This window comes from Panthera uncia (assembly GCF_023721935.1).
Source record: "Panthera uncia isolate 11264 chromosome A3 unlocalized genomic scaffold, Puncia_PCG_1.0 HiC_scaffold_12, whole genome shotgun sequence".
NCBI classification, from domain to species: domain Eukaryota; kingdom Metazoa; phylum Chordata; class Mammalia; order Carnivora; family Felidae; genus Panthera; species Panthera uncia.
The window spans coordinates 25913902-25941546 of record NW_026057579.1 but is presented as its reverse complement, the minus strand read 5'-3'; positions in this window follow the sequence as shown (position 1 = coordinate 25941546).

The window sequence follows — 27645 nt, the reverse complement described above, 5'->3', positions numbered from 1 at the left end:
ATTCATCCACCAACATTTTGCGATGGGTATTCGTGGAGACCAGATACACAGCAGGCTGAAGACAAAGGGCAGGGCAGAAGAGCTGAATAATATTCCTCTGAAGCACAAAATTCATATTTAATATGCGAAGTTGATGGAAGACAAGAGTTAGAGTAGAAATGTGAAATTCATCCAGAGCACACAGAGCTTTCACTTACTGCAAACCAGGGGCTTGCAGAAAACTATGGGTGGAACAAGAAAGCTGAGAGAAATGTTATTCTTGTGCAACAGGTTTTCATTGAAGGCATTGCAGAAGCCCACTGAAGGCTGAGGGAAGGGACAGGGGACAAGGGGATATACTGAGGCCCAGAAACCCAGAGCAGGAGCCTAGAAGGCAAAGATAACTTCTCAGTGACTTAGAAGGCTGGATCCTGGGCTATAAAATAGGGAGAGACTTCCCTGTTTTAGAAATGTATAGACTGGGCTACTTGAGCTTAATGCATCCTCCAGAGTCTTGCCATGTTCAGATTTCAAGTCACTTTGAAGAGAAAGTCCTGATCTTGTCTTCAAGTTATCCTGAAGCCAGTGGTAAACTGTATAACCAGATCTGTAACAAAACCAGACCCAGTTTAGATAGACTCAACTTCATGTATGTCCCCCTTGACCCTATACTCACACACACACACACACACACACACACACACACACAACTTGTGTTAGAGGAAGAGTATACACTTTTCTGGGGTAAATGTTATTGACCCCTACTGTTCTTTTACACACAATATTTGCCATACAATAAAAAAGTTATACAAAAGGCAAAGAAACATGGAAATATGACCCCATAATCAAAAGAAAAATAATTATCAGTAGAATTATACACATAAATGGAGATGACCTGGATGGATTGTCATAACATGTCTTTATAAGAGAGCTATGATAAATATAATTAGAGATCTAGAGGAAAAAGTGAACATCATGCATGAACGTGTGGGGAATTTAATGGAAATTATGGAAATTATAAAAAGAACCAAAGGGAAATACTGGAAATAACATATCATAATTGAATAATTTATTCACTGGCCCTAATAAATAGACCAAGTCCAGTAGAATAAAAAGAGTAGTAAACTTGAAGACACATAAGTAGAAATTATCCAAACTGAAGAAGAAAAAGAAAAGTGATTGAAGAAATGGATTGTGATAGCTAGAAGAGGTGGGGTAATACAAAATGACATAAAATAGATCTAATTAAAGTGTTAGAAGAGGAAAGTGAGATGGGAAAGGAAAATGGTTGGACATATAAAAGTCAAGAATTGTTTGAAGTTGATGAAAGATACCAGTCCACATATCCAGAAAGATATTTAAATATCAAACAGAACAAACACAAAAACCATACCTAGGCATATTGTAGTCAAATTGTTGAAAACCTAAGGTAAAGAGAAATATATTTTACCTATTTATTTGGGTTTTAGTTATAGTGATGTAACTACAATTGTCAAAGTTCGTTGAACTAAATATTTAAGTCTTGTACATTTTATTATATTTTGTTATATTTACATTATACCTCAATAAAAATAATAAAAAAGTAAAACAATGAATGGAGTCAATGAGGCCTCCAGGGAAGCTGCTGCAATAATTCATGCAAAAGCTAATGAGTTCCTAGATCAAGGCAGTGGGTATCAAGAGGGAGAAGTTGGAAGTAGGAATTTATTCTAAAAAGGATCTCTCTAGGGTCTGGGAATTTTCAGACCACCAGTCTTCTGGGGCATTTGCGGACATGGGATTGAAAAGTTATTTCTGAATCTGTTAGGTTCATTCTGACTCCTTTTTGGAGGTTCAGATGATTGTGTGTAATGAGTTGTTGCTGGATCCTTCCTAAGGTCCATCAAGGTCTGCATAGATTTAACAATCTGTACTTTAGTCTTTCCTTAAGTGCATCACCCAGAGTGAGGAAGCAGTAGGACTACTCAATTTCCTCGTTATCTTTAGAGCAATTGAAATAAATACACTGATGGTTTGGGGTAAATGTTCTAAGGAATAACAATTCAATAGGACTGATACTTCTGACATTTTCTTGCTAGTATGGTTGATGTCTGTCCAGTTCATCCACATGATTGGCAACAGGCTGCTTGAAGTGAGAATCCCAAGTTTGGTATAAGCAGTGAGTGACGATTGGTATCTTGGAGTGGGTGTAGGTGGGTATGGGTTTCCTAACCAGCTGAGGCCATCAAAGCATATCAGTGGATGGATCCCAGGAGGGAGTTCCACACCAAACAAAGAGGAATTTGAATGGGGCAGCTGGTGTTGGTAATAATAGGGATGAAACCCGAAGTCACATAGGATTTAGGAAATGGTGGGGTGGAGGGGTGAAGATGTTGAATGTGAAATGAGTAATGGCACAGAGCATGGTAAGTCCAGAGAACTACTTCTGAAAATCCTCAGAGGGCGTCCTTGTTTATTGTATCTGGAGTTCTCTGACAACACCACCACTGACCATGTATGATTGATACATAGAATAAATAACCTATAAAATGCTTAGATGGGAAGGAAGGTAAGAGTTTCCCTGAATAACGTATGTGCTCTTTGGCAATCTTGACAACATAATACAGGGAAACCCTTATCTTCCTTTCAAGGATTTTACATGGTACCTCATTTAATCTTTCAGTCGATCTTACATGGTTAGTGGTTTTATTCTAAGGATATAGAAAGAGAAATTAAGGCACAGAGCATTAAAATAAGTGGCCCAAGGTCACACAAGCACTCCATGAAAGAGTGGAGATTTGAGTGCAGTTCTGCTTGGCCACTCTGTGCTGCCTTCTGCTTTTCTGCTTCTTCACATCCAACAATTGAGCTGTAACCTACTTTCCATCCCTGATGGGCCCTTTGCTTTCTTTTTCTCCTGACATTTCAGTGCCAGCTTTCTTGTTGATGACGCATCTGAAGTGGAACTAATCTCTTTTTAGCACTATTCTATTGCTTGCTTGCCACATACCTGTGACTCCCCATGATCTTTGGGGAGGAAATTCAGTGTTTAACATTTTTTTTGCTCTTTATTTAAAAACATTTTTTAAATGTTTATTCATTTTTTTGAGAGACAGACACAGAGCCCGAGTTGGGGAGGAGCAGAGAGATAGGGAGACACAGAATCCGAAGCAGGTTCCAGGCTCTGAGCTGTTAGCACAGAGCCAGGCACGGGGCTCGAACTCCCAAACCGCGAGATCATGACCTAAGCTGAAGTCGGAGGCTTAACTGAGCCATCCAGGTGTTCCATTGCTCTTTGAATTTTACCTCTACCTGCATTTTCAGGATTCTTTCCCATAGAATTCTCATAGTCTATGCTACATTAACATCCAACTACTTGACCATGCCCAAATGCCCCCTATGTTTTCTTTGGCCCGTGCCCATGCTTCCTTGGTGCCTAACTAACTCGCAGAAGGTGTTTTTTAAAACTCTTTTAGAAAACCCTGATTGACTACCTCAGGCTAGGTTTGTACTATTTCTTTATGCTCCTGTGGTACCATATACTTTACTCTGTCAAAGGGTGTTTTAGTCTCTATTGAAATTTTCTATTTATATTCATCTGGTTTTCCAATTAGATTGAGAACATATTGAAGGCAGGAACTATGCCCAATTCACTTTATTGTTCGCAGTGCTTAGCATGGGATCTGGCTTATAATAGGCCCATAGTAAATTAATGAAAAGAATAATGAAAGAATGAAAAAAAATAATCCTTAATTTATTCACTCCTTTTGTTAATACATTTTTGTTAAGTAAATTTTGTTAATTTATTGAGTGCCAATGATGTTCCCAGTCTTATGCTAGACTTTGAGGATGCTAGACATAACATATAGTTGCTGCTCTTAAGCAGCTCATAGACTAGGCAGAGAAATTAATGTTTAAGCTAATAGCTGTGGCAGTGTTCTATGGGTTAATGTAGATGGAAGTGTAAATACCTGCAAAATCAGGTGAAATTTTTCCCTTGGTAGCAGAGTACATTCTATTCCAAAGCGCTGAGCACCTTTTTTTTTTTTTTCTTTTTTTTTTAACACTTGGACATCAGCAAGTTATCGCACAGTGGTTGACAGCATTGGCTCTAGCACTCAATCTGCTTGAGTGCACATCTTGGTATGTAACCTTGAGCCAAATTTTTTACTCTCCCTGTGCTTCGGTTTCTTCATTTGTAAAATATGGGTAATGAATGTACCTATCTACCTTCATAGGATTGCTGTGAGAGGAAAATGTAGTAATGTGTTAGAATGACGTCTTACACTCAATACATGCTAGTGCATCAGTATTTGCATTATAGTTATTGAGGTCCTCAGAAAAGTCACCATCTCTACAACTTTGTGATGGACATGCTCGAAGATACTAGTATACAGCCTGGCAGCTCCAGTTCTGCATCTACGTACATGCTTGTGGTTTAGGGATTTGTGATTGGGGCACCTCAAGTGGAAAAGAGATAGAGACCTCTCTTTGGATTGTCTGGGAGAGTGTCCATTTCAATGGGATGACAAGTTAGAAAGTAAACAACAAAGATGCCCTAGAATTTGTTGCCGAAAGTACTGGAGAGACTTACTGATTTCTAGGAGCTGGAGAGGGAAAAGAAATATTTATTCTTTTCTATGTAAGAGCAAGAGAACTGTCATGCTACAATCCAGCTTTCCCAACTAGATGAGAAAAACAGACTCAACAGGTTTCCAATGCCTTGAATGTTTAGTGAAAGATGGGAGTCTGATGGAGTCCCCTGGTCCCAGTTTGTAGCCTCATTATGCTTTCTCCTAGAATTTTCCGAATTCCTCTTATGCTCATGGAGATTGGTGAATACAGTTCTGACTCATCACAGCCACCTTTGCCACCTGTTTCCTTCTGGGAATTTTCACCAACTCCTGCATAAATGGTACAACTCTTCAGTTTGTAAATTCACGACCCCTCATGTCATCCCCCCACTATTTTCAAGTCTTGGAAGTTGAGATTTTCTGCCTTCCAATCCATTCCCAAATTTAGAATTACTATATTTTTTTGTTTTATATCTGCTGAGTTTGCACATGTATTTCATTCCAGGGATGGAGCACTCTGACATAACTAACCTATCTTGCCTGGAGAGAGAAGACTCTTGGTAGCAATCTCCCTCTGGGCTATCCTAGTGTTTTTAGTTTATCCTTGATTTAGAATCTGTCACTGTGCATGTTGACCAATTATTCTCAGAAAGAAATTTGATATTCTCAAGCAGCCCCAAACACCTTCACTGGCTGCCTCCCCATTTCTCTTTCCCTGTTCTCACCCCGCAGCCTCCAAGGACTAACTCCACATTTCCCCTACAGTTCTGGGCTGAGCACTTGCTCTACTCCTCCATCCTGGCCTCCTCCTGTCCCCCTCCTGGTGACCTCAGGCTGTAAAATGCTATAGTATCTCTCTGGCTTGGGTTCCTTATCTGGCCCTAAATTCTTTCCTTCTCCCTCTAAGACACTGAGGAAGAAGGAATGTTCATTTATAATATTTTACTTCCCTTTTTCCTCCATGATCCTTCAGATGACATTTTTGCTCATGCTGCCATAAAATTGAAATGTTCTTTTCTCACTTGCCCTAGGAGATGTGGCATTTCCCCAGAAGTAGTTGGGATCTGATCCTTAGGTTGTAGAGGATGAGAAATAGTTTCACCAAAGTTGGTGACGGGCTGTATATCAAAACAGAGAGAAGTGGGAGGCACTAGCTGCTTTGAAGGCAGCATCCTCCTTCCAAAATGGAATTTCTGGCACGATCTTCAGGTTCTTGAGTTTCCTTTTCTCCTTTATTCCCAGGACTGTAGGAAAGAGTGATTTCATATTATTTGAGCTTCTTACCACCACTTTATTGTCCTGCCATGCTTTGTAACATGCTGTAAGTGAAACTTGAATATCACACAGGGCTCTAGAATCAGGAAATGTATTCAGTGACTCTTCTAATTCTTCTGAACCAGATGTAAAAGCAGGTTAATAATAGCATCTTCCACTGGGTATGCTTTTATATTTCTAGAGAACTTTCACACACATTTTGATTTGACATAAAAAAACTGGCTTACCTACTTTCTGTCCAGGTGCTCCCCTCTGACAGTATGATCAGGGGAAGATCCACTCCCATCTATTAAAGTAAAAAAAAAAAAAAAAAAAAAGTAAAAGAAACCAATACAAGTAGGAAACTTGGGTATATAATTCTTTCTGAAATACAGAGATACTAGTACCTGATGGAAAAAAATGTTATAGGAATTAGAGGATAAATCATAGAAATTGCTTTGCACATAGTCGGCACTCAATAAATGGTAGTATTATTATCATAAGAAAACTTTCACATGTGCCCTCAGTTCATTCTCACAACACACCTTGAGGGTCACTGTTGTGTTACAACAGAAGCTTGGAGTGAAAGAAACGTAGGCAGTGGCCTCACAGTTTTCATCCAGGAGACATTGCAGTTAGGACTCCAACCTAGTTCACCTAATTTTGCTCTTCCCATCATACCACACTGCCTCTTAAAAGATTTAACTTTTACTTTGTTTATTTAGCTCCTAGATATTTACTGAGTAAAAACTATGTGCCGAGTACTGGACTAAGTCCTGAGGACATAGACCTAAATTAGACCTAGAACCTTCCTTCTGTGCTTTCCTCAGAATGCTCTGGGCCCACTTCAGATGAGTTTGTGGAAATATGTCTATTTGCAATATTTTGAAAGCTGGATTTTAGTAAGATGTATAACTTATGTTTCTCCCTTTTATAATAACATAAGCCAAGTACTTTATAAGGCACTAAAAATATTTTATGAACAGTTTATGAACCCAAATATAAATGCGATCATTCATTTTCCAGTAGAGTTCACATATAGGTTGCAAGGAATTAAGAAACTGCTGACAGTCTGAATGTTGGGAAGTGGATATATGCAAAATATATAGATAAATACATAGACATGTATAAATGAATTATATGAATACACACACACATAATGTAGATAGATTGCCGAAGTCACGTGGTAAGTTACCGATTTTGTCTGTATATTTTGCTTTCTTTGTGGACAAAGAAGTTTTGTTTACTCTCATAAATAGCAATTTCTGAACAGGATTCTATTCAGGCAACCCTTGGTTTATTGCAGTGATGAGGAGCCTAGTGATGTTAACTTGGAGAACTGGAGGGTCTACTGTCATCACTTGTCACAAAGACCTTGGTGTAGGAGATGCCTCTTGCGGGGAGACTCATAGGGAGAGACTTTTTTTGTAATGGAGTCATCCAGATGTTCGAACAGCTGTATTAGCAGAGTTGTTTGGACAATTTTACACAATAATATTTTGTGATAAAACATTGGTATGTGAAAAGGCCATTGTTTCTCCAAGTTCTTTTACCCGGAAACAGAACATGAATTCAAGGGAGTCACAATTTAATCGGGAAAAATAAAATATATCCTTTTGAGATGTTCTAACAAAACATAAATGGCTTTTTCTCCATCCCAGACATTAATTTGAAGCAAGGCATTCTGCTAGAGAAGAAACCCATAAGGGCTTCTTTAAATGGGATACACTTTGATTGTGATCCAAGGAAGAGCTGATAGTGAGAGATTAAAACATTTTCAGGGTAATTTATAGCTTCCTGCCTTTTTTAAGGTTACTTTATTTTATGCCTTAATGGTCAGGGATAATTTATATATGCCATGGCAGAGAGAAGCATGGCCAGAGGCTTTCTCTGCTGCTCAGACTCTTGGTTGATTTAAGAGAGGAGATGCTATCTCATGCTGTACCAAATGGAGCCAAGACCTACAGACTTCATACAGCAGCCAAGTATGTCCGTATATGTTGACAAGTTTTACAGGCAGTATATTTCAGAGTTCTTGATCAAGATGATAATGATAAGAATAACAATGATAACAGCAACAATGATAAGGATTCAAAGAGGAGAAGAAGAGGAGGAGGAGCAAATGGAATTGCTACTGCACCAGAAATGCTAAGATTAACATCAGCAATTAATAATGCTAAGTCTTCTGTAATTCTAGTGTGTACGTTAACTAGGCTAAACTCAGCAACTGTTTTTTGAGTGTGCACCATGTGCTGACCACTGTGCTAGATGCTAACAGGTTAGAAAGATAAATCAGACTCAGCCCTGCAAGTTCTAGTTGGGAGATACTCCTGTGGGGATTATTGCCACCAAAAACAAACACAAAAAAGCAACATTAAATCCAACATAGAGACACAAAGAAAAAAGATCTGTAGGCACGAAACCTAGAGATTATGTTAGATTTAGAGATTGGGAAAGAAATATGGAAGAGAGATATGAAAAAAAGAAAAAAAAAAAGGCTTTAACCAGAACCGTGGATTTTGGTAAGTGGATATGGAAGAAGGAATAGTCATTCTAGAAAAATATGCCATGAACAAAAGTGTGGAGATAGGACTGTATAGACTCTGTCTGCAGAATGAGGAGGAGTCCAAGTAGTTAGAAGGAAGGATGCTTTGCGGCGAGTGTGGTGAAGGCAGGCTGGGTCGTCATTAAGAGAATGTTTGTTCTTAGAAAACTAGGTTTACTCTAGTGCCAATTTCGAATACACTGTTCACCAAAGCCTGGTGTACATCAACATGGCTTTATGCACGTGAACACTACCTCCTATTCTGCCCAAGCTGCCATACCACGGAGCATTTTGGTGTGAGGTTACTTTAAACCAGAGTAGATTCTAGGGAAACTGAAGAGACTTCCGGTCAAAGAGAAGGATTCTCTCTGGTGCAAATGTCAGGTGACATGCCAGGTTGGGGACGGTGCTTGGCTTTTCTTCAGTCCTGTTCCAGAAGAGCCATCCTTGGGCAACCCTAGTCCTCTCCCTGCCTATATCCTCCAGAGATTCTCATTTTGCTTCTGGATTCAATGACCCCTTTGTAGGACAGAGAGTGAAACCCTGAACATTAGGCATGGTACATGATCCTGAGAGGCGCTGCAGGAATAAGCTGTAGATGGGGACCCTGACTGTGTTCTGCTGACTGGCTGCAGAGGAAGAAGGGTACTGTGTTATAAGTGTAAATTGGTCGTTGTGTTCTAGTACCCATTAATAAAATTGGACTGAGAATCATTATTCTGACTTTTTTCCTGGCTCAAGTAAGATTTAGCTTATGTAACCTTAGGCCAGTTACTGAACCTATTCAAACTCTAATTTAATCATTCGTAAAGTGATCTAGTTCTATTTGATTACCAAGTTTCTTTCTAGCCCTCATTTTTGTTGTTCTACAAAGGCATTTTGGTTATAGTTTTTAAAACATTAAGAATATGAAAGAAAATGGGTGAAGTTTTACATTTCATCTTGACTTTTGGATAAAGTGTGGTTTTAGTTGATAATATTCAAATGTGATATGAAATGGCAGACATATCGAACCCTTCCTTATTTGTGAGTATAATTCTAAATAAGTCTTTGATTCTGCTAAGGAGCAAAAATGTGAAATATCTTCGTAAACAAACAGTTGATAGGAATGCTAAGTTTATTTAGGTTTTGGAAATCTGTGCAGAGGAAGTAGTTCCTGTAGTTATTAAATCAAACAGTGATATTAGGAATTCCTTACCCAAATCAGGTATTTATAGTAAACTTTGTGGTGGAATGTTGGCTGGTTTTTGTACAGTCGTGAGGTTATTTTGCTTGAAGAGTACCATGAACATTTTACCCCGAAGCCTAGATGCCTTTTATTTTAGAGAGGAAAAGGTAAAACTTTGGAATCTACTAGTAGAATGTAGCATAATGTAATATAAAAAGGAATGCCTACATGTTTAATGCCCCACAAATGGAACTTCAGAAAACCACAGTAGCTCTTAAATGGTGCGTGGCAAGAATAAAAACATGATCCAATCCTGAAAGCATTCCTGCTGGGTGGCTGGGCCTTACTTTCCTCAGGAGTAAACCAGATCTTGTACAACCTTTTATAGAGTGAGGCCTAGATTATTCCATTATGCTTAGGAAAATATGGAGAAGGAGCTAAGTGTTTCAGCAAATTTTTAAGCTAATTGAATCAATAAGGCCGAAGCCAAGAGAGAGAGAATTTCTAATTCCCTCTCTGGGCTTTTGTTCTGGCCAATGATACTGGAAGCTAATACATAAAACATGAATTATGAATGCCTGTTGGCTTGTATTTTTGACTAAACTGAGTTCCTTGAAGAAGGGACCTTGGCTTATGTATATTTCTTTAAAATTTTTTTTTATGTTTATTCATTTTTGACAGAGATAGAGAGGAGAGAGAGAGAGAGAGAGAGAGAGAGAGAGAGAGAGAATCTGAAGCAGGCTCCAGACTCTGAGGGGTCAGCAGAACCCGACTTGGGGCTTGAACTCATGAACCATGAGATCATGACCTGAGCTGAAGTCGGACACTTAACCGACTGAACCACCCAGGCACCCCCACTTATGTACATTTCTGTGTGGTGACCAGTACACCTGGGGCATAGTGGATTACTAGTGATTATTTATAGAGTTGAATAGAAAACAAAAAACTCTTTAGGGCATAAGAAAATAACACCACCAACAAATAAATGAGAAGAAAAATAAACAAAAAATGCTCAAGATTAAAATAGGAATTTTTGGTTTTGTGAAATTAAGGATTCTTCAATGTTTGTTAGCTTTCATAATGTTCTGTTTAAAACACATTCAGGGGTTCCTGGGAGGCTCAGTTGGTTAAGTGGCTGACTTAAGCTCAGGTCATGATCTCTAGGTTCATGAGTTCAAGCCCCGTGTTGGGCTCTATGCTGACAGCTCACAGTCTGGAGCCTGCTTTGGATTCTGTGTCTCCCTCTCTCTCTGCCCCTGCCTCTCTCTCTCTCTCTCTCATTCTCTCTCTCTCTCTCTCTCTCTCAAAAATAAACATTTAAAAATAAAATAAAATAAAATAAAACACATCCAATTTACTAAGCCCTTGTGTTTGTATTAAGATGAAGTTTTTACATTTTACATTTCAACAGAGATAGGAGTAGGTCTTAGGAATTAAATACATATTTCACAAAGTTTGTTCTTTGAAGAACAGTGTACTAGATGATGTTGTCCCCGTAACCTTAGATGCTGGAATTTGGCCCGTTACACAAATACAACATTTTACTACTCTTTTCCTTACTGCTATGAAGTTGAAATTTTCACACTGGCTTCCTGGTCATCCATTCTGGGGACAAACAGTTTGATGTCCTATAGGGAGAGACTGCAGTGCCCTGGGAAGTATTCCATTGGTGTTCTGGAGTAGTGGGTGGGTTCACAAGATCAGAGTGTATTTGTGTGTGTGTGTGTGTGTGTGTGTGTGTGTGTGTGTTCTTGCCTATTTGATTTACTAAGCCTGTAAATACTCAAAGTGAAAAAAAAAAAAAGATCAAGAAAAGGAGCTCATTCTCTTCTTCCCGATATTGGTTTGTAACGTCAAAGCAAAGTCACAAAGACTGGGGAAATACTTAGCAATCAATTTTTGGTCTCTGCTTTTAAACATGCTGCTGGTTTATAACTAGCGCCTTGGAAAAGGGTGTGTGGTTTAAACACAGATTTTACACTTTAAATTGAGGCCATAATCTCAGTTTTGGAATGGGGAATTCCTAAGATAACTTTGTTTTGTAAAAAATGAGGTCACTCAAATGGTAGGTGATTAATCCCAAGTGCTTTAATTGTCATCTAAAAGCATAAAGAATAAAGTGTGCCATTTCCTTTTTATCTTCTTCCTTTGCTTTGTTTTGGAGAAAATAATTTCCTTATCAATTCTGCAGACATAGTGCTAGCTTATATCTTAAGAGCGGATGCTATCAGTTTTAGTACATTTGCTGAAGTTAAACTATCTACATTGAGTAAGAGAGGGGGGGCTTTCCTGGCATCAAACCCAAACAGAAACTTGGTAAAATTTATAATAAATCTACTTGATTATTGCATTATGTAAATGGTCTTAATCCTACAAATTGCTATGAATGTGGTGTTCTTTTTATGTTTTGATACCACAAGTATAGAATGCTACATCAAATTGGATGAAAAATAAGATTCATTCATTTGAATGTGTTAGTTTTTTTTTTAATCCCCTTAGCTAGGCTAGATATAATAGCTAAGGAAAATTCCCTAATTGTGATATTCTTTAGGTACAATCTAAATATATTTCTTTTTTAGTAGAGATTGCATGGAAAGACATTATGTTAAATATTTGCTTGTGAAATTAGCCAGGGAACTTTGAAATTACTATTTAAATGTGGAGAAAGTTACCTTGCAGTTTTAAAACTGGAGATGTCTATGATTCAAAACAGCGGCCACAACAAAATGAAGTAATGGTGGGTCACCCGGTACACTTTTTAAATTTCACTGAGGAGTTGGATGCAGAGTACGACAAAGCATGGACTGTGCTCTGGGGTACTGGCCCTGCCTTCACCACAGGTACAGACAGGCTGTCCCTGTCTCTTCATCCTCAGGCTATCTTTGGATGCCATTCTGCTGGACTCCCAAAGCATACTCTTTATACCTCCATCCCTGGATTGATTCTGCTGTATTGAATTTAGCTATATGTAAATTCATCTCCTCAGCCAGACTCTGAGATTTTCAAGTGCAAGAGCAGTGCTTTTTTTTTTAATTCCATGTCCCAAGCAAACATGGGTCCTGGTACAAAACACTTTCAACTAATCCCCTACTTTGAGACATTAAATTGTTTCCCTTTTCCCCCATTTTGCTATATACAACACTGCAAAGAATAGTTTTTCACAGAAAGCTTTGTTTTATCAATTTCATTGTAATCATAATAAGCCATTTATATTTGGTATTTTAGTTACATCACTAGGTACCTTACATGGATTACTGTAATTAACCCTCATAGTAACTTTCTGAACAGATTACTATTCCCATTTTACAAATGAAGAAACTGATGTTTGGAGAGACTAACCAGCTTGTTCAGGGTCACACAGCTAGTAAGCAAATCCAAATACTATCAGAGACTAAAACCTGCGTCCTTATCCATTGTGCTATACTTTTACTTATTTCCTAGAGTGGAATTAAGAATGTTTTAAAATCATAACTAAGAATTTTTAAAAAGATTTTTGAAATACTCAGTGTGCTACAGGAAAGAGAACAAGACATTTTGCGATAGTTGTCAGAGCTTTGCATCGCTAGTTTCCTTAGCATTTGGCATGTGTACCTTACTGTGTCTTTCAAGGAGAGTTCTGTGTGTGTGCTGAGCAGGAAGAACACTAGGGCAGCTCAGTAACATGGACCATCCTGGTCTTCAAGTTGTTCTAACACATTTCCTTGATAGGACTAGATTGGAGAAGAAGGTGGCCAATCCTGTTAGGGCACACCATGAACACTTGACGGGCCTGGGACACCTCACTCTTGAGGCACTGAAGCAGTGATGTCATTCTGGTCCCTTCATGCCCTTTGTAGGTTTGTGACTCCTGTAATAAGCAGAGGTGGGTGCTGTTTTAAGCCAGGCATGGGCACAACTTTGAATCACAGATATCAAGTCAGAAAGTGAGGAAAAAACTATTGGCCCTGGGAAGCTAACTGACCAGTTTAGACTTTCTATAGAAAGTTAATCACTATATGCCCTATGTCCAGTTCTGTCTGAGAAGCATGGGCCCAAGGATTTCCCTATTTAGTGTTTCTTTACATTTGCCCTAATCTCCCAATAAATATAGTGTACATAAATAGTCTAAAGGATGCACTGAAGAGCATTAATGCTGCAGGAAGAAAGAGTGTCCTTGGCATGGTATATAGTGGAACGAGGGACCAAAGACTAGTGTTAGCATCATGGAGTAGCTTGTGTGTTCTTAAGTAAAATTCATCTTCTGTACAGAATTTTCAGTTTCTTTGTATATTAAGTAAGGAGGCTTAAATAAAATAATCTGCCAAATTTCCTTTTCACTTTTGAGTTGGTATAATGGAGTATTCTATAGTAATGTTTAAGGGCTGATAGTGCTGGCTTAGAAAGTATGTTGAGATTCTGGATCCACAACTTATTAGGGTATGACCTTCACCACATTAACTGAACTGTTCCAATTTATATAAAATGGAGCTGATAATACCTTTCTTATTTGGTTGGGGTAAGGATTAGTGTAGAAATATGTGGAACTCAGTGGACCTCAGTACCTAGCACACAGTCACTCTCTAGTAAATGGATGCATGGTGATGGCAATGGTGAGAATCTGTGATTCTATTCATCCCATGATTTTCCCATAATAAAAAGTCACCTCAGGTGTTCACATGCAGTATGTTCCTTGGTCTATACAGTATGTTAGTATCCTAGAGATGCTATTAACAAAGTGCTACAGATTGAGTAGTTTAAAGCAACAAAAATTTATTCTCACACTTCCAGAGGCTAACATCTGAAATCCTGGCGTTGGCAGAATTGGTTTCTTCTGAAGATTCTGAGGTACAATTTGTTGCATGCCTAATTCCTAGCTTCTGATGGTGCTTGACATCTCTTGGCCTGCAGGTACATCACTCAAATTCTGTTTCTGTTATCGCATGGTCATCTTCCTTTTGTGTGTGTCAAAGTTCCTGTATCTCTAGGTGACATTCTTATAAGGACAGCAGTCATTGGATTTAGGACCCACCATAGTAAAGTATGACCCCATCTTAACTTGATTACATCTTCAATGACCCTATTTCCGAATAAGATCACACTTGGAAGTATCGGAGATTAGTACCTCAACGCATCTTTTTGGGAAACACAATTCCACCCACAACTGTCTATGGGGAGTTAGTTGTACACATACAAAGTGGTGACGTTATCATTGCTGATAATGATGATCAGGATTATGAAAAGTCAGACTATAAATGAGTGATTTGTTCAGGTTTACCCTGATGTCTCTATATGCAAATTGCTTCTAGAAATCAATAGTCAGAGAGGATTTTAGATACTCTCAAAGTCATAGATCATCTGAGTTTTCCAATTTTTGGATACAGTTGGCATTCCTAAACGAGTGTTGATTTCCATAGAAAAAAATTGAATTCCACTGTCTTTGGGGATGGTGGCTGCTAAGAGCAGCTAAAGAATCCTAGAGTTCTTTAAAATGACCCATTTTCGGGGCGCCTGGGTGGCTCAGTCGGTTAAGCATCCGACTTTGGCTCAGGTCATGATCTCGCGGTCTGTGGGTTTGAGCCCCGCGTCGGGCTCTGTGCTGACAGCTCAGAGCCTGGAGCCTGCTTCGGATTCTGTGTCTCCCTCTCTCTCTGACCCTCCCCCATTCATGCCCTGTCTCTCTCTGTCTCAAGAATAAATAAACATTAAAAAAATTTAAAATGACCCATTTTCAAATGGCTACTAATCATGTGTCCATCAGGTAATGGAGCAGGTAATCAGTTAGGAGAGATTTATTATTATTCCAGTGACCTGACTCTGGTTGGGGTCCTCCAGAAAGTTTGGAACTGTTTCACCTACATCCAGCCCCATTGGCAAGAACGAGGCCCTAGGCTGCCTAACACATCTCTGCACCCACAAGCAGTTCCTTTCTGAACTACTGAGCATAAATTCTTTGATCTTAAACCCATCAACCTTACATTGTCATTTCCCCAGAAAGTGTGAATTTTGGGGAGTAGTTCTCAAAGTTCCCAAGATATACAACCTCCACAAGGATGCCAAAGAATTGTGACATTTAGGAAGGGCTTTGGGCTAAGAAAAACATCTCTCCTAAGAGCCTCTAAGTTTTCTCTCTCCCCAAACACATGAATTAATGATCCCATGTGTGACTTTCAGAGCCAGCCTATGATGATGTCTGACAAGCTATCTTCGATTTATTTTCTCTTGTGACCAATATGCTTAAAAATAATATTTTGTTGTTGGATAATTTGTAATTTAGTCCTACCGATGAATGTCTAAGGTTGCCAAATACCTACTGTTTTCTTCTCTCATATACATATCTGGAATGTCATCTAGAGATCTAACTTCCAGGTCAACACTTTTTGAAGGCATAACATAGAAGCTACCTTATTTCCATTGAGGATTCTTGTAACTCTGGTTGTTTCCTTCTATTCATTTCTGTAATCTTGGGATTATAGTAAAGCCATTTCTAGCATCTAAAATCTATATTTATATCTGCCTGTAATAATATGTTATTTCTTTGATTATATACAGATATTTTAATGAGCTGAAATATTTAATGAACAAATTAAAACTAGAAATAGGAATACTAATAGATTCTTTTCCAGAAATAATAAACCATTTTTCCCCATAAGCTTCAATTTCCCCATTTTCCCCCTTTGTTCTCATTATTTTTGAACTTTTACAAATGATTAGCACTTATATACCCTGCTAGATTTTCATCTTTTTGGTATTCTATGTATTCTTCCCATCATCGTAGATTTCCAGATTCCTTCCTGTTTTGTTTTGTTTTGTTTTGTTTTGTTTTACATCTCTGTTTTATTTGCTCCCTTTACCATCCTGTTTCTCCCACTCCTCTTCCTTTCTTTCTTTTTAACCTCTTTCACAATGAAGAAAAATTAAAGGTGCATCACAAGATTTAAAAGAAGGAAAAGAGAATAAGCAGCAAACGGAGGAGGAGGAAAGAAACAGACCTAAAAGGAAGGAAAAAGAAGTACAAATTGGGAAGATGGGAAGAAGGGAACAGAAAAGAAAACATCACCAAGAAATCCAAACCATAATACTAGTGGAAAATGCTTTTAATTTTTGTCTACTGAACACTAAAAAGGAAATATGACCATTTGCAAAATGTACATTATCCCTAACATAAAATCATATCATTTGCTTACCATAAGGTAAGGATATCTTAATTAAATACTTAACCTGTTGGCTTCCAACTAACCAGAAATTTAGGTGTATTAATTTCATTTCAGCGAGAAAGAGCGAGGCTGTTTATGCTGCCAGCGTTGAGCTCTCAGTGCAGTTACACCCCAGAGCTCTGCTTCAGGGAGGCCCCAGGGTGACAGCACAAGGTCTGGAATCCAAGACCAGGGTCCAAGTGTTTCTGTCACTTTCATGTCATGTAATCACAGACCAGACTCTCCGTCTCTTTGCTCAAGGGGATAATGGAGAAAAAATTCTTCTACATGCTCAAGTATTATTATTAGTTGTTAATTAATGTTGCTCAAAATTATTGTTACATGTGCATTGTAAGCCTCACATGGCACCATTCTGCATGTAACACTGTTAAAAACTTTGATGCTATTTAATAATTAATTTAGTAATTTAGTAATTGGTGTTTCCATGAAAAAACTGTCAAACCTTTTTTTTTAATGGTGAAAGGCCTTTATTTTTTTGGTTTCCTGGTCACATTTTTCTGTTGAAACATATGAAAAGTAAATAAATGCATGTGGAGGGCATCCACTGCAACAGCCCCGATATTCTTTCAGATTACTTTTTCAGAAAAAAGAAAAAAGAGAATGAAACTCTTATAACAACACCTGCTATTTGGCAGAATTTGACCTGACCCCTTTCTCCTTTTTTGTTATTATAAACATCAAGCTCTTTAAGTAAGAGCTGTTTAAAGGGTTCAGGGCTGTGAGTGTTCCTTCCTACATCCCAGATGCATGGGGAGACGGATGGGCTTTCTGATCTTTATTTTATGAGCGTCTGATAAATTGCCTCTGGCACCTGGCAACTAAAATTTCACTATCTGAAAAGTAACCCTCATGTCAAACAATGTAACCAGCTTCAGCCTCTCAGTTTGAGGACCTATGTAGCCAGTGGAGGAAGCCTTCAACTTCCTAGGCAGGTTGGCTACCACTCTCTGAGATTTACATACTATTAATTTTAGAGGGAGGAAAGGAATAGTAAAGGCTTTATATGCTATGCAAAAACATGTGTCTTCTGAAGGATTTTACCATAGCTTTTATTTTGGGATTTGGGGAGCAAGTCAAATAAAGATTTCAGAACTTGGCATAGCCTGAAAAAAAAATTCTGGTAACAGGATAAAGATTTGTAGCTCTGGGTCAGGAGCCTCCCCACATTAGGCTGGGCCTGGGTGTTGATACAAGAAGAATGCAGGTGGTCTTTTTCTAGGGACAGAAGAGTTATAAACAAAGTCATCTGTGCAGGCTGTTATCACCTTTCTTTTAACGTCTTATCCAGGGGCACAATGAGCTCAACCCCAAGAAAGTGCTAGATATATTTTTCTGTATTTATAGAGATTGAACTATATGAAGATTGTTAATTTTTTAAGGACAGAGAAAAAGGAGAATGATCTCTCTACATCATGTTACTTTCTAAGGGAAAATGAAGTCTGGGGACAATCCTAAACAAAATATGAACCCCCCCCACCCCAAATATCCTCAGGAGTGTATCCTTGGAATAGCGAGGGGTTTAGTGCCCCCCCCCAAGGCATCTCAGTGTACCGCATTACCATTTGTCTTTTTTTTTCTCTCCTTTGCATTCTAAACTTGCTGGTTTAGATATTGTGGCTAGCCAGGAAAGATGACATTGTTAGGTTGGTCCTCTTTTCCCAAACTCAGAGGAGATTGTTAATTTTTAAGTTTCCCTCTGGGTTGCTGCTTCATGTGTTTTCTTTTCTTTTCTTTTCTTTTTCTTTCTTTTTTTTTTTTTACATTTATTCAATTTTTAGAGACAGAGAGAGACAGAGCATGAGTGGGGGAAGGGCAGAGAGAGAGGGAGACACAGAATCTGAAGCAGGCTCCAGGCTCTGGGCTGCCAGCACAGAGGCCAATGTGGGGCTCGAACTCACAGACTGTGAGATCATGACCTGAGCTAAAGTCAGATGCTTAACTGACTGAGTCACCCAGGTGCCCATGTGTTTTCTGAGATATCCTACAGAGGTCTAATAATTTTGGCTCAGTGAATTTGGGTTCCCAGAGGCTAAAATGTTATTTAAAATGCTGCTGGTTTTTGCAGCTAATAGATTTCTCTGTTAGGCTTAGCCATATGAAACACAGTAAATCTGCTGTAAAAACAGAAATGCCGTGTCAATCACTTATTTATCTAGCAGCATTTGTGTATTATTTAGCAAACAATTTATCGTACTTAGCTCTGAATATATACAAGTAAATTGGATATATATCTTGCCTTCAAGAAGCTCAATGTCAAATATATAGACAGATAATTAAACTATAGTTTTTGTTATTGCTTCTTAGAAGTCCATATTTGTTTTTTTAATAATTTCCATTTATTTCTTTATTTTATTATTTATTATTTTAAAAAAATTTTAATGTGTATTTAGTTTTGAGAGAGAGAGACTGAGTGTGAGCAGGAGAGGGGCAGAGAGAGAGAGGGAGACACAGAATCCAAAGCAGGCTCCAGGCTCTGAGCTCTCAGCACAGAGCCTGACGTGGGGCTCGAACTCATGAACTGAAAGATCATGAACTGAGCTGAAGTCAGATGCTTAACCGACTGAGCTGCCCAGGCACTCCTATTAACTTATTTTAGAATTTATTTATTTATTTATTTTTTGTGTGAGGCAGGGTAGGGGGACAGAGAATCTCAACCAGGCTCCACACTGTCAGCACAGAGCCTGATGTGGGGCTTTGAACCCTCCAACTGTGAGATCATGACCTGAGCTGAAAACAAGTGTCAGATGGTTAACCCACTGAACCATCCAGGCACCCCAGAAGTCCATATTTGAAAGAATGAAGCTACAAAGGAGGGGAGGGGACGTTCAGAGGCAGCTTCTAAGTCCTGAAACTTGAGTATTGTTCAGGTAGGCAAGGTAGGTAATCTGGACAAAGAGAGCATGGAGGGGATGTAATGAGCAACAAATAGGTTGTAATATGTATAGTGCATGAAGCAGTGTCTGGCACATAGTAAGCACCAGTAAATGATGATTCTTCTAACAATTCCCCTGAATATATTTTAACTTATTGAATATATATATTTTTAATAAATAACTTATTGAATACATATATTTTTTATAAATATGCATTATTCTATCGACTTAGCTTTTAATCTGAATTCTATCCACAAGATTTTGAAATTCCTCTGATTCCTGTGACCTAAGACCTATTTTAGTCTGCCACCTCCAGGCTGAGCGGTTGGAGACATTAGTAAGCTCTCTGAATTCGGCACAGTAAAATGACTTACTCAAACCCTCCTGTGAGTCAACGATAAAGACAGGCTGAACGCCAGGTCACCTGTTCCCCAAGGAGACCAAGAACAGGGCAATTCAGCTTTCAGGGTTCCTGAGGTGCTGGTGGTGCTCTGGCCCAAAACACTGAACAAATTTTCGCTTCTGCCGAGTACGTTAATTGAACACGTATTTGTTGGGCATCGACTTTTAGTCATTTCACAGGGATACAAAGTGGAATGGCAATTGGTTCTTCTCTTCAAGGTGCTTTTAGGACATTGGTGGGTGGTGAGTGGAGGTGGAAGTGACTGACAGATAGAAAAGACAGCTATGACACAGTAAGAAAGAGGATGTATTTTAAATTTCTTTTCTGCATTTTCTTTCCTTGGTTTCCTTCTCTACTTTCGGAGTCCTGTCAGCTTAGGCGTACGGATATCTGCTTCCAAAACTTTAGGTGTTCCTTGAGTTGTGACTCAAAGTCATAGGTTTCTTTTTTTATTATTAGATACTGCACTTTGCTCCATTAGAGCATAGGCTGAGATATACTGTTCTCTTACATATTGACTCTGAGAGGGTGAGAGAAAAGTGTGTTTTCTCTACAGGCTCTAGGGAATTTGCACGTATAGATTCAGAAGGAAATTTTTGAGGATACTTGGGATATTCCTGCAGTGCTCCTAAACGTCTCCCTGAAGAGGAGAGAACATGCTGTCAACTTCTAGATGTTCTTCCTGGGACATCAGAAGAAAAGGGCCCATGACCCATTTTCTGTCCCCCCATGTGTGGCCAGTGCATGTGCAGATGTGGCCTCTCCTGTGAAGCCTGGGTTCATCTCAGCACTGAAACTGCCAAACCAAACTTGTTTCCTCTGAAAATAATTTAAATTAATTTAGTAAGATCGAGATGCGAAGAATATTTTTCTTCATTAACTGTTGCTCCCGTTGATCTAAAGGCAGATAGGATTTTAAAGAATTTAGTAAATTGACTTTGTCAACAAACAACAATACTTGAGTTACTTCTTCAGTGGGGATTAAACAAACTCATGAAAACGTATTAATGCATCACTGAATATGCATACCTGACACGTGTAATACAAATACTTGGCTTTAAAAACTTGGGATCCATAGGACATGTACTGGACCTTCCCAAATATGTGATAGATTTTCCAGAGACAAGCAACCCACACCGTCAGTTGTTTGCGCTGTACAACGAACCGTAATTTAATAGCAATCTTTTTCATGTTCACAGAAAAAAATAAAGCATGTAAAGTTAATGACGGAAAAAATAGGAGACTCATAAGGTTAAAAGCCCTCTGGCTTTCTCCTCTCTTTGTGGGTAAGAAAAACTGAGGCTTTGGTGAGTAGCACACTCCTACTGTGCTTTTTTTTTTTTTTTTTTTTTAGTGCATCCTCTTTTTGTGGGTGATAAACTGAGCCTTGAATCCAGGAATGCTGCAAACAATACTTGCTGAATGAATGGAATGTCTACATAGTTTGCTGATATGTGGGATCTGTAGCTAGGGGACATAGAAACAAGGCATTGTAGGCTGAATTTGTATAATGTATTATTTAAAAACTTAGCTCATTGGTGAAGAAATCAGGCAGGAGAACCTAACATAGTAAAGACAGGCCTGTCACTACAACCAACTTCACCTCTCTATCCATCAAAGGATCACACAAACACACACACTAACGCACACACGGTATGTGGTCTCTAAATGCGTGCGTGCGTGGTATGGTTAACTAAACATATACACACGTATAACATGCAAAGATAGCTCCCTATGAACAGAAAAGAATCAGGTTCGCCATACTTTTTTGTATTACCACTTTTCCTCAGACTCCAGAAGCATGGACATATGCAGTGTGTCAGGGAACAGAGACATTGGGACATGTCTGGTTATGATATCATTAAATGACCAATGAATTAAAGTAAGGAGGGATCAGAGTGTGGTTCTCCCTGCTTTACAGATAAGCTGAGATTGGAGTGTGTGATGGTACAGTCTAGCCAGGTTAGGAGTGAATGATCTGTTACTGATGAGAGGTAGTTAAAAAATAGTTCCACTTTAATTGTTTTATTGTCTACTTTGTATTATCAAGACTAGTGGGAGAGAAGAGTTATAGATAACAAAAGTGACATAACCCATGTGCCTAAGAAGCCTCTGTCAAAAGGCTTGAGATGCTTCTCTGGGAATATCACATTTCATTTGGCAAGAATTTCTCCTAGTGTATCTGGAAAAATACATAGGAAAGCCCCGTATGTACTGTTAACATGAGGCCTATAGGCAGTTTAATAAATGGGATAGCAAACAAATATTTAAAAATGAAAAAAAATGACCAAACCCCAGTCTTTTCAGTGTCCTCTGAATCATTCATGGCCACCAGAGGGACAGGGTGGTCTTAGCTCTGAAACTTTTTTAGGTGGATGACTACTGTGCTGTTCCAGTGACAGATTCATTCATGTCGTATGGTCATTTAGCAATGGACCCAGTCATAAGAGACGCCTGGGTTAGCATTTTGGCTTCATCTTCTCACAGCTGTGTGATGAAAATGGATTTCATTACTGTCTGAATTTCCACTTTCTTACCTGTAAAATGGAGCTAATATGCCTCCCCTGTAGGGTTGATTTTTAAAGGAGATAATAAAAGCTAGAAGCTTCATACAATGCCTGGTAAGTACCTAGTAATTATTTACTATTATTGTTTTAATCGCATGTCATCAAGTCTATGATACCTACGATGATAAACTGGTCACTGGATTTAATGCTAACATTTTGGGGAAAACAGCTTAAATGTGCGATTTTAATGAAGTATAATGCACTAGCGTTAGAATACATTCATCCATATGGTACATACTACTTATCTCTTTAGGTTCAACATCACTATTTGAGGCTAATCCTGTAAATATGGAGTCTGTTCTGTTTTTTTCTGAACCACTTTTGGCCATTAGGGATTATAGACAACATCACGGTGACACTCTCCTTTTCTTCACCCGTGCTTGTTATCTTGACATAGCACCTTTAGGACTGACAGTATAATTTGGGGTTTGTCAACGAAGACCAGAGTTTCCGTTTTTTTTCCCCCCTTAATTGAATTACCTCTGACTGGAAGTTCAAAACTTCTTTTGAGAGAAGCCAGAATCTTTCTGACAAATTTCTAATGCTTGAAAGACAGTACCTTGCGTCTGAGAGGCTATAGGAGATATGGATAGTCGATTTGTTTATCTCTCCATTATCATGGCTTGGACCTAATTGCTGCTGTGTCACTGCTGCCTTTCTAGCTTGAAAATCTTTGTAATTTTGAGAAATTTGCAACTTTTGCTCACAGTACTTGAATTGCATGGCATGTGACGAGCAACCTGCTTATATAGAAATCTTATTTTCAGTGTTCCTTTATAACACAATCTTGAAACATTTTAAGCAGCAATTGATGTTATAAATCTGACTTTAAAACGGTGTCATGTTACCAATGAAAATAATTAACCTAAGGTGACTATTGACGAATACTTTGTGTATGAGATGTGTTCACAATGAGTAAGTAATGACAACACCTCACAATTGCCTCTCTGTCTAGTAATTGACAACATGCTTTTGACAATCAATGTAAGATGTGTCCCAGTTTTAGAAAATAGCAAACATACACACACAAAAAATTAAAGTGCATCTTTTTAATTTTTTTAATTATCTTTTTAAAGTTTATTTATTGAGAGAGAGAGAGAGAGAGAGAGGAACAGGGGAGGGGAAGAGAAAGAGGGAAAGAGAATGCCAAGCAGGTTCTGTGCTGATAGCACAACATGGGGCTCGATCTCACAGATCTGTGAGGTCATGACCTGAGCCAAAACCAAGAGTCGGATGCTTAACTGACTGAGTCACCCAGGTGCTCCAAATGCACTTTAAAATTGAAAAGAATCAAGGAAAAATGGTTATCTATGGCATATCTTGGCTTGTTCTGATTATCATTTATGACATTTCCTCAAATGCTCATCCTCCATAAGAAAAAAGCACTTGGTTATTTTTTTCCCCCTCTGTGCTTCTGCAGTAGCTCATTGTACTTGTGGTTTTTTTCCCCTCTGTTAGCACACCCCCTGCAGGCTGATCCATTAACCTTTTTGAGAGTTTGAGCTTCAGAAATATTGCATTCCACCTAAAAAAGAATGACTCTTTCACCAGCAGATTGCAGCTTTAACCTCAGCACTTGCAACTTGGAAGTTGCATGGTTTTAATCAAGCCAGTAATCTCTTTGAGCCTCAGTCTCCTCAGCTGTACAATCACTATAATATATACTAAGTTTATGTCAACTTCTATGCTCCACTGATCAATGATTTCTCTGGGTGCCAGCGTAGATCCAAGTATGATGTGCAAAATGTTGTAGCTTATGAGTTTTACCATAGATTATTATAAAGATTGCAGATATCCCTGTGGCTTTGTAGTTTACAAAATATGTATTTATTTTCTTAATTTGAGAGAGAGAGAGCATGAGCGGGGGAGCGGGGCAGAGGGAGAGAAAAAGTGAATCTTGAGCAGGCTCCACACTCAGCACATAGCCTGACACAGGGCTTGATCCCATGACCCTGGGATCATCACTTGAGCTGAAATCAAGAGTCGGACCCTCAGCCGACCGAACCACCCAGGTACCCCTAGAATATTTTCTTAAGCACTAGTTTACTTAAGTTTTATAACAGTACTGTGAGATGAACAGGAGAGGTAATAATTTTCATAAAAGAGAGCAGAAAAGGGGCTAAACCCTTCTGCTTCTCTTAGTGCAAAATTCACTACCTTCTTGGGTTTACGAGAAGACAGATTCAATAGTTATCTATTTCTGTCATATTCTTTCATTATTAGTGATTTCTAAGTAAACGTAGTTTGCTATTAAACAGGAAGCTGCATCCACGTGTTGGTGTTATTTGTGTCTAGGAAATGTTCAAGGAGTTGCAGTTAGAGTGAAGTAGGTACATCAGAGGAAGGTTATTGGGCCAGAAGAGGACAAAGCAGAAGGTTGCAGGGTTGGGGAGGAGGTTGTGAAAGAGCTGTGGATTGGTTGTAGATGAAAGGAGCATATACAGGGATAGCTCTGACTGCCACCAGAATGGTAGCCTATGAATTTAAAACCCTCTTTTAAACCTCTGTGAGAGAATGTTGCACCTAGATATTTTCCCTTGCTGCCTCCTAACCCTAAACTTTTGGTACCCCATGATCCAAGCATGATATCAGGCCTTGAACCTGGATGAATTTCAGCCCTAGAGTCACTAGTTGAGTTTGTATGTGCCAAGTTCAAGCAGAGTGCAGGGATTTTGGAATTCAGCTTTGGTGCGTCCCATCCTGTAACTATGATATATGATAAGAGGAAAAATTGTAGCCAAACTTGACTATGTTCAAAGCAAGGTGCTAGTGGAAGGATGGGATGGAAAATAAGTCCTAATGGATTAATGACTCATGATAAATGTTTTATTATAACAGCTTGTGAACGATTAGATAATTCTTACTTCCAAGAGTATAATTTAAATATTTTTGCCTGGACTGTTACCAAAGCAAATAAATCACTCATGTATCTAGTTAATAGTCAAATCTTTATGTGAAAAAATTACAAAAAAAAAATAAGAGGTAATTTTTTTGGTTAATAATCAATATCCAATTTACTAACTGCTTACTTTTGATAATATTTGCCATTGGTTGAACTCAGTTACTAGAAAAAAAATGATGCTTTTAGTAGACAATGAAAGATACTCTATTTGACATCTATCCATTCAGCAAAGTAAAAATAAAGTGGAGTGAAGATTTTTGGGGGCAGCTGTAGTTGTTGGTAGAAACCAAACATTTAATGAAATATTTCACTCAGGTTTGTTAAAATCTCTCTCCCTAATTATTCCAGGCCAATTCTTCCTTCACTAACACCTATGCAATTCCCACTGAGTACCACACATGCCTGTCTGAGGGCAGAAATCAAATGTGCTGTCCACTGGAGTTAATTTTGTTTCTCAGCATGCGGAGGTCAAATTATCTTGGACACCCTTATGAATCTAATTTATATCTTTTTAAAGGCCTGGAAGCATATCACCTATTGATTTAAACTTGGGATAAAAAATAAATGTTATCATAATTTAAAAGTGTGTTTTACGTTCCTCTTCCATCTGGATGAGTGATTTAGTTTTACTGGTTTTTACTTAACTTTTTAAAAATGATTTTCAGAAACACTGTTATAAAGAATGACCGCTTTGTTCTGATCCCATTTTTACAGTATTGTTGTTTTCTTCCTAAGACATGTCAGAGCTTTAAATTGACCATGGGAAAGCTCTGGGTAGGACACATCTGGGGACAAAGGATAATCCATCTTCTTTTGTCTTTTGTGTCAACCAAATCAAGATGCATTTCATTATACTTGCCATAAAGACTTTTAAATGAACTAATAGGCTGTGAAAGTCTCTCATAAATTCTAAAGTGTTTTTTAAACTTTTTAATGTTTATTTATTTTTGAGGGAGACAGAGAGAGAGAGAGAAAGAGAGAAAGAGCATGTGTGTGCAAGCGGGGGAGGGGCAGAGAGAGAAGGAGACTCAGGGCTCTGAGCTGTCAGCAGAGAGCCCCATCCAGAGCTTGAACCCACACACCATGAGGTCATGACCTGAGCTGAAGTCTGATGCTTAACTGACTGAGCGACCCACGTGCCCCTCTAAGATGTTTTAAAGATGACAAATGGTAGAGTTACTATGTGCTTTCCCATTTTTGAAATAATTGATAAAATGGCCTGACACTACATTGGTTAGCCCAGTGAATAGCATAAAGGAGGTGCTCATTGTTTTTAATAGGCACCTACTTTTTCTTTTGTTTATTTCTGCAAAACCCATATGACAAATAGTTCTAGTTTGTGGCCATTTTTCTGGGCTAGCAAAAGCCAAAATTTCATGTTCCTGCTTTCTGTTGGCCAGAAATGTTAAAAAAAAAAAAAAGTAATAAAGGGTCTGAATTTTTCTGAAATTCACAACTGTGTTCCAGCCTCAAGGCTAAAGCTTTTATAGGAATCTTCTATTTTATTCTTGAATGCAAAGATTTGCACAGTTAATTTGTCATTTATTAAAAACCAAAATGTGTCTTGGAGACTGTATATTCTTTTTCTAACTGGATAACCATATAAAAGAAAAAAACAATAACATGAAGTATAGACATTTCCCTTTATTCCAGTTTGCCTTTTTCTATAAAATTAATTTATGAAAATAATATGAATTATATACAACTTTTTAATTAATTAACTTATTTATTGTTTAATTTACATCCAAGTTAGTTAGCATATAGTGCCACAATGATTTCAGGAGTAGATTCCTTCATTCCCCTTACCCATTTAGCGCATTTCCTCTCCCACAACCCCTCCAGAAACCCTCTGTTTGTCCTCTATATTTAAAAGCCTCTTATGTTTTGTCCCCTCCCTGTTTTTGTATTACTTTTGCTTTCCTTCCCTTATGTTCATCCCTTATGTTCTTAAATTCCTCACCTGAGTGAAGTCATATGATATTTGTCTTTTTCTGACTAATTTCACTTAGCATAATACCCTCTAGTTCCATCCACATAGTTGGAAATGGCAAGATTTCATTCTTGTTGATTGTCAAGTAATACTCCATTGTGTAGGTATGTGTGTGTGTGTGTGTGTGTATACATGTATATATATGTATATATGTATATATATACATGTATGTATATGTATATATATATGTATATATGTATATATATGTATATATGTAT